This window comes from Capsicum annuum, chromosome 5 (assembly GCF_002878395.1).
Source record: "Capsicum annuum cultivar UCD-10X-F1 chromosome 5, UCD10Xv1.1, whole genome shotgun sequence".
NCBI classification, from domain to species: Eukaryota; Viridiplantae; Streptophyta; class Magnoliopsida; order Solanales; family Solanaceae; genus Capsicum; species Capsicum annuum.
The window spans coordinates 196,892,313-196,901,682 of record NC_061115.1 but is presented as its reverse complement, the minus strand read 5'-3'; positions in this window follow the sequence as shown (position 1 = coordinate 196,901,682).

Sequence of the window (9,370 nt, the reverse complement as noted above, 5' to 3'; positions counted from 1 at the left end):
TTTGATAAGCAAAGGTACTTTATGTTGAGAAAGATTGGTTTGATTTTGAGTCGAGTTAGGAGACCACAATTATTCATGAATTTCAGATGAGATATATTTATGTTTTGGTCTATATGATAGACCCATGAGTTGATATAGATTAAGGTTGATTTTCTAACGCGTTCTGAGCTGAGTCTGGGAGGAGTATTTAGCACCGAGCTAGAAATATGGTATTTCCCTGAAAATATGTGCTACCATAGGATTGATGTTGATAATTGTGGGCAAAAGGCTAAGTATGGGATTGTGATAATGAGATTGAGGCTGTACTCCCTGGCAATAGTACAACACCCTTGCCAATGTGGGGTTCTCTGCTTAGGAGGGCAAAACATTGGACTCTATGCAGCTCACATGGAGTGTTTATGTCGGTTATAAGAAACTCCCAAACCCATAATGATCTAAATACCTTTAGTTACCGAGTCACTCTAAGTCATGAGTCAAAGCTTTTGAGTGGAGTTGAATGATTTATGAGATTTATGAAGCATGTGTTATTACTGATGATTTATAGAAATAATGTTTTAGATAATTCAAGCGAAGAGAGTTATTAATGTCAGCATGCATGGTTTTCTTATACACTTATGATGTTATTTAAAATTTTTCATCTACCCCTTTTGTACTGACTCCCATACCATTTTGTATATTATATGTCCTTGTGATATAGGTTCAGGTGCTTAATCTAAGCTATGACAGTGATCTACGAGTACCCTAATCTACATGCTTGCTGTTGGTGAGTCCTCATGGTTCGAGGACCTATGTTTATGATTTTTTTCTTGCTAATTGATGGTTGTTTTTTTTTTTGTTCAGCATGAGCCAGTTGGGGATTTGTCCCAATGGCACTTTACTCTTATGTAGTAGAGGCTTTATCAGACTAGAGTACCAATATGTACAGAATGTTAGTATTTTGATTGTACAAGACAGTATTACTTTGTATCTCAGTATGTTCATAGCATGATTATTCTTTTGTATTACCACTCAATTTTTTTCATGGTGAATTATAGGAGCAAATACAGGATTAGAGGGTTAGCTTAAGGATGTGTGTGGCCTTAAGCACTGTGTGACATCTTGGGGTAGGTTATTGGGGCATTACAAGCTTGTTATTAGAGCCTAAGGTTCGAGGAGTCCTAGGTAGTCTGCCAAGCCGCGTTATGTAGAATCTTGATCATCGGTGTTTAGCACCCCACATCTATGAGCAATAGGTTATGGGATGTTTTAGGAAAACTTGTTTCTTTATTTCAAGAGTCTATCATGCCTATGACTATTTTTCTGTATTGTTAATTCATGCGCTCTTATGACAGAAAATGCCTCCTCGTAGAGCTCGCAGAAATAATGACCGACCTTAACCTATTGATCCTTTAGGTGAGACGGTGTCCCATGCCGAATTTCGGGCAGCTTTCCAAGCGCTAGCCCAGGCGGTCACCGCCAATGCCCAAGCCAACTCAGAGGCTACTATTCCACCTCTACAAAGGAATAATTCTGCTGAAGCCTAGGTTTGTGAATTTATACGAATGAATCCACCTGAGTTCTATGGGTAAAAAGTAGGTGAGGACCCATAAATGTATTTAGATGAAGTGAAAAAGATAACTCAGATTACGCACATGACTAAGGTGGAGAGTGTTGAATTGGCTGCCTATCGAATGAAAGATATTGCTTATGATTGGGTGGAGATGTGAAGGAAGAGTAGAGGGAAGAATGATACTCCTGTGACTTGGCAATTATTCCAAGATGCCTTTTTAGACAGATTCTTTCCCCCAGAGTTGAGGGAAGGAAAATTAAAAGAATTTATGAACTTGAGACAAGGCTCCATAATAGTTAAGGAGTATTGCCATAGTTTTAACTAGTTGTCTAAATGTGCTGCCGGTATGATGGCTGATTCTACAACTAGTATGAGTAAGTTCTTGGTCGGTGTATCTAGTTATGACGTGAAAGAGTGTAGATCTGCTATGCTTAAAAAGGAGATGGACCTTACAAGACTAATGATCCATGATCAGCAAATTGAAGCAGACAAAGTGAAGGAAAGAGAGAGAGAGAGAGGGAATAAGAGAGTTAGATCTAAGAAGCAGGGGTATAGTCAGGCTAGATTTTTTGGAGGGATCAGCCCTCAGTTCCAGAGCCGTTCTCTTATGCTAGAGCCTTCATCAGCCAGTACTCCTACATTTAGAATTAGGCCAGACTAGGGTAATAGACCTACTATGTCCAGGTCCCAGGATAGTATGAGTAACAAACCTCGTCATCCCCCATGTCCAAAGTGCGGGGGAGACCATCTCAGTGAGTGCTTAATCAGTCAGAGGGGTTGCTTTTGTTGCGGTAAGTTTGGCCACAAATTTAGGGATTGCCCATATGCTAGATAGGGAAGTCGTGATATTCATCCCCAGAATCAGACTATTAGTGCTCCATCCCCTGTAGTTTATCCTACTCCTCTTTAGGGTGCCTTGTCTAGTACTGTAAGTGGTCAGCACCAGATTGCTTTTATGCTATACCACCCCACCAGGAGCAGGAGTATTCACTAGATATTATTACTGGTATGCTTCATGTATTTTATTCTGATGAGTATGTGTTGATGGACCCTAGGTCAAGTCTTTCTTATGTGACTCTGTTGGTGGCTGTCAATTTTGAAATCAGTGCTGAAAAGATTTTCGAGCCTTTTCTGGTCTCTACATCAGTGGGTGAATCTATTGTTGTTAAGCAAATATATAAGAAGTGTCCTATCAATGTTCTTAATAGTATCATGTTTGCAGATCTATTAACCAACACATGGTTGATTTTTATATTATTCTGGGTATGGATTGGCTACACTCTTCTTATGCATCTATAGACTGTCGTACTTGGGTAGTAGAGTTTTAGTTTCCCAATGAGCAAATCTTTGAGTGGTTAGAAAATTCTTTATCTCCTAAAAGTCATTTCATATCCTATCTTAAAGCTAGGAAGTTGATTTCCAAAGGTTGTATCTATTATTTGGTTCGAGTTAAAGATACTAAGTATGAGACTCCAACTATTCAATCTCTTAGTGTTGTTAATGAGTTTTATGATGTTTTTCCGGAAGATCTCGCAGGGGTACCTCCCGATAGAGAGATAGAATTCGGAACTGATCTTCTCCCTAATACACAACCAATTTCTATTCCTCTGTATCATATAGACCCTGCAGAACTTAGAGAGTTAAAAGAACAATGTAAATATCTTCTTGATAAGGGTTTTATAAGGCCCATTATGTCTGCCTGGGGTGCACCCATTTTATTTGTGTGAAAGAAAGATGGTTCATTGCGCATATACATAGACTATCGTCAGCTTAACAAGGTCACAGTTAAGAACAAGTACCTTCTTCCTATAATTGATGACTTGTTTGATCAGCTACAAGGTGCTAGTTATTTCTCAAAAATAGATTTGAGATCCAGTTATCGCCAACTTAAATTCAGAGAGTGTGACATTTCAAAGACAGCTTTCCACACTTGGTATGGTCATTTTGAATTCTTGGTCATGTCCTTCGGATTAAATAATGGCCCAGCAGCTTTTATAGACCTTATCAATCGGGTGTTCAGACCATACCTTGATATGTTCATTATTGTGTTCATAAATGATATTCGTGTGTACTCCCAAAGTTAGAACGACCATGTAAATCATCTCCAAATTGTTTTGCAGACCCTTAGAAATCAGTGGTTGTTTGCTAAACTTAACAAGTGTGAATTTTGCCTTTGGTCAGTTGCTTTTCTGGGTCACATTATTTCTTCTGAGGGTATTCGAGTTGATCCTCAAAAGGTAGAAGCTGTGAAAAATTAGCCTAGACCTATTTCCCCATATGATATTAGGAGTTTCCTGGTTCTAGCTAGCTACTATCGTCGTTTCATCAAAGGTTTCTTTTCCATTGTTGCTCCATTGACCCGGTTAACTCAAATTCTTGTGAAAAGAGTTTTCAGGAATTAAAGACTTGACTCACTTCAGCCGCTGTGATAACCCTACCCAATAGTGTCGATGGTTTTATGGTATATTGTGATGCTTCCAGAGTTGGTTTAGGTTATGCGTTGATGCAGAAGCGTAAGGTTATAGATTATGTCTTCTGACAGTTGAAACCTCATAAGAAGAATTATCCAACCCATGACCTTAAGTTAGCTACAGTGGTTTTTGCTTTGAAAATTTGGAGACACTAGCTATACGACGTTCATGTTGATGTCTTTATGGATCACAAGAGTTTGCATTATGTGTTTACTTAGTGAGAATTGAATCTTTGGCAGTGGCGATGGTTAGAATTGCTAAAGGATTATGATATGAGTAGGTTATATCACCTGGGCAAGGCCAATGTAGTGGTAGATGCTCTTAGCAGGTCATCCATCGGTAGTGTAGAATATATCGAGAAAGATAAGAAGGAGTTAGCCCACAAAGTGCATCATTTGGCTATGTTAGGTGTTAGATTACTTGACTCAGCTGAGGGTAATGCTTGGGTCCAAAGTAGTTTTGTATCTTCCCTAGTTTCTGAAGTGAAAGAGAAACAGGATACAAATTCTCATTTAGTCTAACTGAAAGAATCAATTAAAGACCAAAACATGGAGGTTTTCTCCCAAGGGGAGATGGTGCATTGAAATTTCAAAATAGGTTGTGTGTTCCTGATGTTGATGATCTGAGGTAGAGAATTATGGCTGAGGCGCATAGCGCGCAGTATTCTATTCATCCTGGTATTATGAAGATGTACCACTATTTGCGGGAGATTTATTGGTGAAATGGTATGAAGAAGGATATAGCGATGTTCGTAGAGAAGTGTGCATCATGCCAGCAGGTGAAGATAGAACACCAGAGATTCAGTGGAATGATGCATGAATTTAGTAGCCCTACTTGGAAGTGGGAGGAAGTCAATATGGATTATGTGTCTGGTTTACCTCCTTCTCGCTATCATCATGATTCAATTTGGGTTGTTGTAGATAGGTTAACTAAGTCCGCACATTTCCTGCCAGTGCATACATCTTTCACTGTGGAGGACTGTGCTAAGCTGTATATTCGAGAGTTAGTCAGGTTGCATGGAATTCCATTGTCTATCATCTCCGATAGTGGTACTCAGTTTACTTCTTGTTTTTGGAGGTACTTTCAGCAGGGTCTTGGCACCCAAGTTTATCTTAGCTCTGCTTTTCATCAGCAGAAAGATAGTCAGGCTGAGAGGACTATCCAGACTTTGAATGATATGTTGAGGGCTTGTGTTTTTGATTTCAAAAGAAGTTGGGACGAACATTCCGTTAATTGAATTTTCTTACAATAATAGTTTTCATGCTATTATTGGAAAGGCTCCATTTGAATCCTTGTATAGGAGAAGATGTAGATCGCCCATAGGTTGGTTTGAAGTGGGTAAAGCTACTGTGATTGGACCTGATGCTGTATTTAAGGCTATGGAGAAAGTTAAGTTAATTCGGGAGAGATTAAAGACAACCCAGAGTCGTTAGAAGTCATATGCAGATGTGAGAAGAAGAGCTCTTGATTTTGAAGTCGATGATTCATTGTATTTGAAAATCTCACTAATGAAAGGGGTGAAAAGATTTGGAAAGAAAGAGAAGCTGAGTCCTAGATATGTTGGCCCTTATAGAGTTTTGTATTGTGTTGGGAAAACAGCTTATGAGGTTGAGTTGCCTGCAGAATTGTCAGCTGTCCATCTTGTGTTTCATGTTTCTATGCTCAAGAAGCACATTGGAGACTCTTTGTTGTTGATCCATCAGAAGGTTGTGATTTTCAGGATAGCCTTTCGTATGATGAAATACCGGTTGAAATCCTAGATTATCAAGTCCGTAGACTGACGAACAAGGTAGTTCCCCTGGTCAAAGTTCTATGGTGAAATCAATCAGTAGAGGGTGCCACTTGGGAAGTATTAGTGGATATACGAGCCTGTTACCCTTATCTTTTCTCCATGAGTTCGAATCAAGCTGAAGGTACTATTCCCTTAATTCAGTTTCCTTCTAATCTAACTTATTCCTCTAGATGGTTATTCCGTCTACGATTCGTGGATTTGGTGAAGTACTCAAGAGTATTACAGTAAAGTGAGCCCTTTTATGTGAGTAGTTCCAGCCGTGCGTCCTCATTTTCTCTTGTTTTGGCCTATCTAGCAACATTCCAGGACGAATGTTTCCAAGGGGGAGATATTGTAATACCCCAATCATTACTTAAGCCTAAATCAATCTTTTTGAATGGATATGTATGACTTCCAAAGTGATTGATGATTAAACTATGTTGAATAAACTTTCTATCAATACCAATTTCATTGGAATCCAACATTGGATGAGTGAGTTATGGCCGCCTTATTGAATTCTACATGATAGCTCATGTTTGACGGTCGACCTGGTGGACCATCAAGTCCTTGGTGGACCGTCAAGTGTCCCATAAAAGCAAGGCAGTAGCTCCCTTTTTGGGATTTCATATGATGGTCAAAGTGGTGGAACATCACAAAGTTGACGGACCGTCAAGGTGTCCATCAGACCGAGACAGAATGTCTCATTTCAGGCCCTCAAGTGACGGATGACTTGGTGGACCATCACTTTTCTGACGGACCGTTACGTCAACCATCACGTCGAGCCAGAACATTCCAGTTTTTGTGTTCGAGTGACGGACGGCTTGGTAGACCGTCAGTCCCTCTGACACACCGTTAGGTCGACCATCACAGGCCTCGATCAACAAATTTCAACTTTTTTTCAAAGGGGCATCTTGGCCATTTCCGCTCCTTGTGTCCTTATATATATATATATATATCTATGTAGATAAGAGAAGACCATTTCTCTCCAAATTTCTTTCAAGAATTCTCTAGAAACCTAGGGTTTCTTCGAAACCCAAAAATCAAATCATCTCTAAGAAATTCAAGAAATGTCCCATAAATTTCTTCAAGTTGTTCAAGAACTAAGCTCCTCAAGTCAAAGGAAGGAAGGTCTTGATCTAAAAGTGTGCGAAAGAAGTTTCAAGCAAGTTTCTATATATTCAAAATCAAAAGCTAAGGTATGTGCAGTTTGAACAAGAACATTCCTTTTGTTCTTGTACCTAAAAATTTACATTCTATTACTGACTTACATGATTTCGCAAGTGGGTTTACACCCAAATGTCTTTATTTATGATTTATGAATTTTGAGTTGAATCAGTTTCATATTTATGATTAATTCACCATCATATTTCTTAAATTGAGATTTTATTCCATGAGTTGTATGTTGTCATTACGTATTGATGATTTCTAAGAGATTTAAGACAAGTGTCATGAGTTATGCTTTTCCATGAGAAATTTGACTATTGAATATATATATTGAAATTTGAGATTGAAAGTCAAGAATGAGTCCTATGATGTTTCCTTGAAGCTTTGATATTTGAAATGATTTGATAAGCAAAGGTACTAGATATTGAGAAAGATTGTTTTGATTTTGAGTTGAGTTAGGAGTCCACAGTTGTTCATGAATTACAGATGAGATATATTTATATTTTGGTCTCTGTGATTGACCCATGAGTTGATATGGATTAAGGTGGATTTTCTAACGCGTTCTGAGCTGAGTCTGGGAGGAGTATTTATCACCAAGAGGGAAATATGGTATTTCTCCAAAACTATGTACCACCGTAGGATTGATGTTGATAATTATGGGCCAAAGGACAAGTATGGGATTGTGATAATGATATTAATGTTGTACTCCCTGGCAAGAGTACAACACCCCTGCCAATGTGGGCTTCTCTCCTTAGGAGGGCAAAGTGTTGGACTCTATGCGGCTCACATAGAGTAGTTATGTCGGTTATAAGAAACTCCCGAACTTATAATGATCTAAATACCTTGAGTTACCCAGTCACTCTAAGTCATGAGTCAAAGCTTTTGAGTTGAGTTGAATGATTTATGAGATTTATGAAGCATGTGTTATTACTGATGATTTATGGAAATAATGTTTCAGATAATTCAAGCGAAGAAATTAATTAATGTCAGCATGCATGGTTTTCTTGTACCCTTACGATATTATTTAAAATGTTGCGTCCACCCCTACATACTCATTACATTTCCAAGTACTTACTCCTATACCCTTTTGTATTTTATATTTCCTCGCAATATAGGTTCAGGTGCTCAGTCTCAGCCGCGACAGTGATCTACGAGTACCTTAATCTACATTCTTGCAGTTGGTGAGTCCTCATGGTTCGAGGAACTATGTTCATGATTTTTGTCTTGCTAATTGACGGTTGTTTATTTTTTTCATTCAGCATGAGCCAGTTGGGGATCTGTCCCAATGGATCTTCAGTTTTATGTAGTAGAGGCTTTGTCAGACTAGAGTACCAGTATGTACAGAATGTTAGTATTTTGATTGTACATGATAGTATTACTTTGTATCGCAGTATGTTCATGGCATGATTATTCTTCCTTATTACCACTCGATTATTGTCATGGTGAATTATCGGAGTAAAGACAGGCTCAGAGGATTAGCTTAAGGTTATGTGTAGCTTTAAGCACCGTGTGATATCTCAGGATAGGTTCTTGGGGCGTTAAAGGCAAGTTCCTAAATATTTACAACAATTAAGAATTCAACCAAAGCAATGGAAATACTGATACATACAAGAACACCAATTTACAATGAGTTTGCATTATAGTTATTTCGTTGATCCATCTACGTTCCAACAACCCTAGTTATGAAGTTTAGTTGATCATGATAATAATAACACAAAAAGATTCAATGGATGAAAGAATTAAGATTAACTTACGAAGAATAAGTATGAAAAGACAAAATCATAAATTAATTATATACTCTAAAAACAAAAAACAATTATTCTAAGATCTATAATGTATCACAGGACTCAAAAAAATGTCAAAAGTGTAGAACTGATAATAAAACATTCTAATGGTATATATAGATACAAGCAAAAATATATTCTAAACAGTGTAGAAAACCAAAGACCCTATCTACTCTTGGTTCAAGGGTTGAATCATTGGTACAACCCATGAATTGTGCATTTAGTTATCGAAATCAGAGTAAAATACTAAACATTGAAGAACCTCCTACCTAAGAGGCAACCTACGGGTCGTAGGTTGTACCTACACCTGTAGGTAGGTTCATGAGAATCAATCTCAAATCAAACATCTTTATAATATTTAGAAATTCAAACCATGTTGAAACCTACCACTCATAGGTACTACCCACGAGTCTTAGGTTGGCTCATGGTGGCCTTCTCAGCAAATTTTCATCCCTTTTTTGCATTCTTTGCTTCAAACAAGGTTTTCCTGCAAAAAACTAAAAATAAAGCACATCACATCTAACAAGAATACCTATGTAGTTGCAAAATTTCAATATTTTAAGCGTAGAAAATTCCATGAAACCATGGCATATCAAAATCATCAACTTATAAAATTTACATATCATCAGGC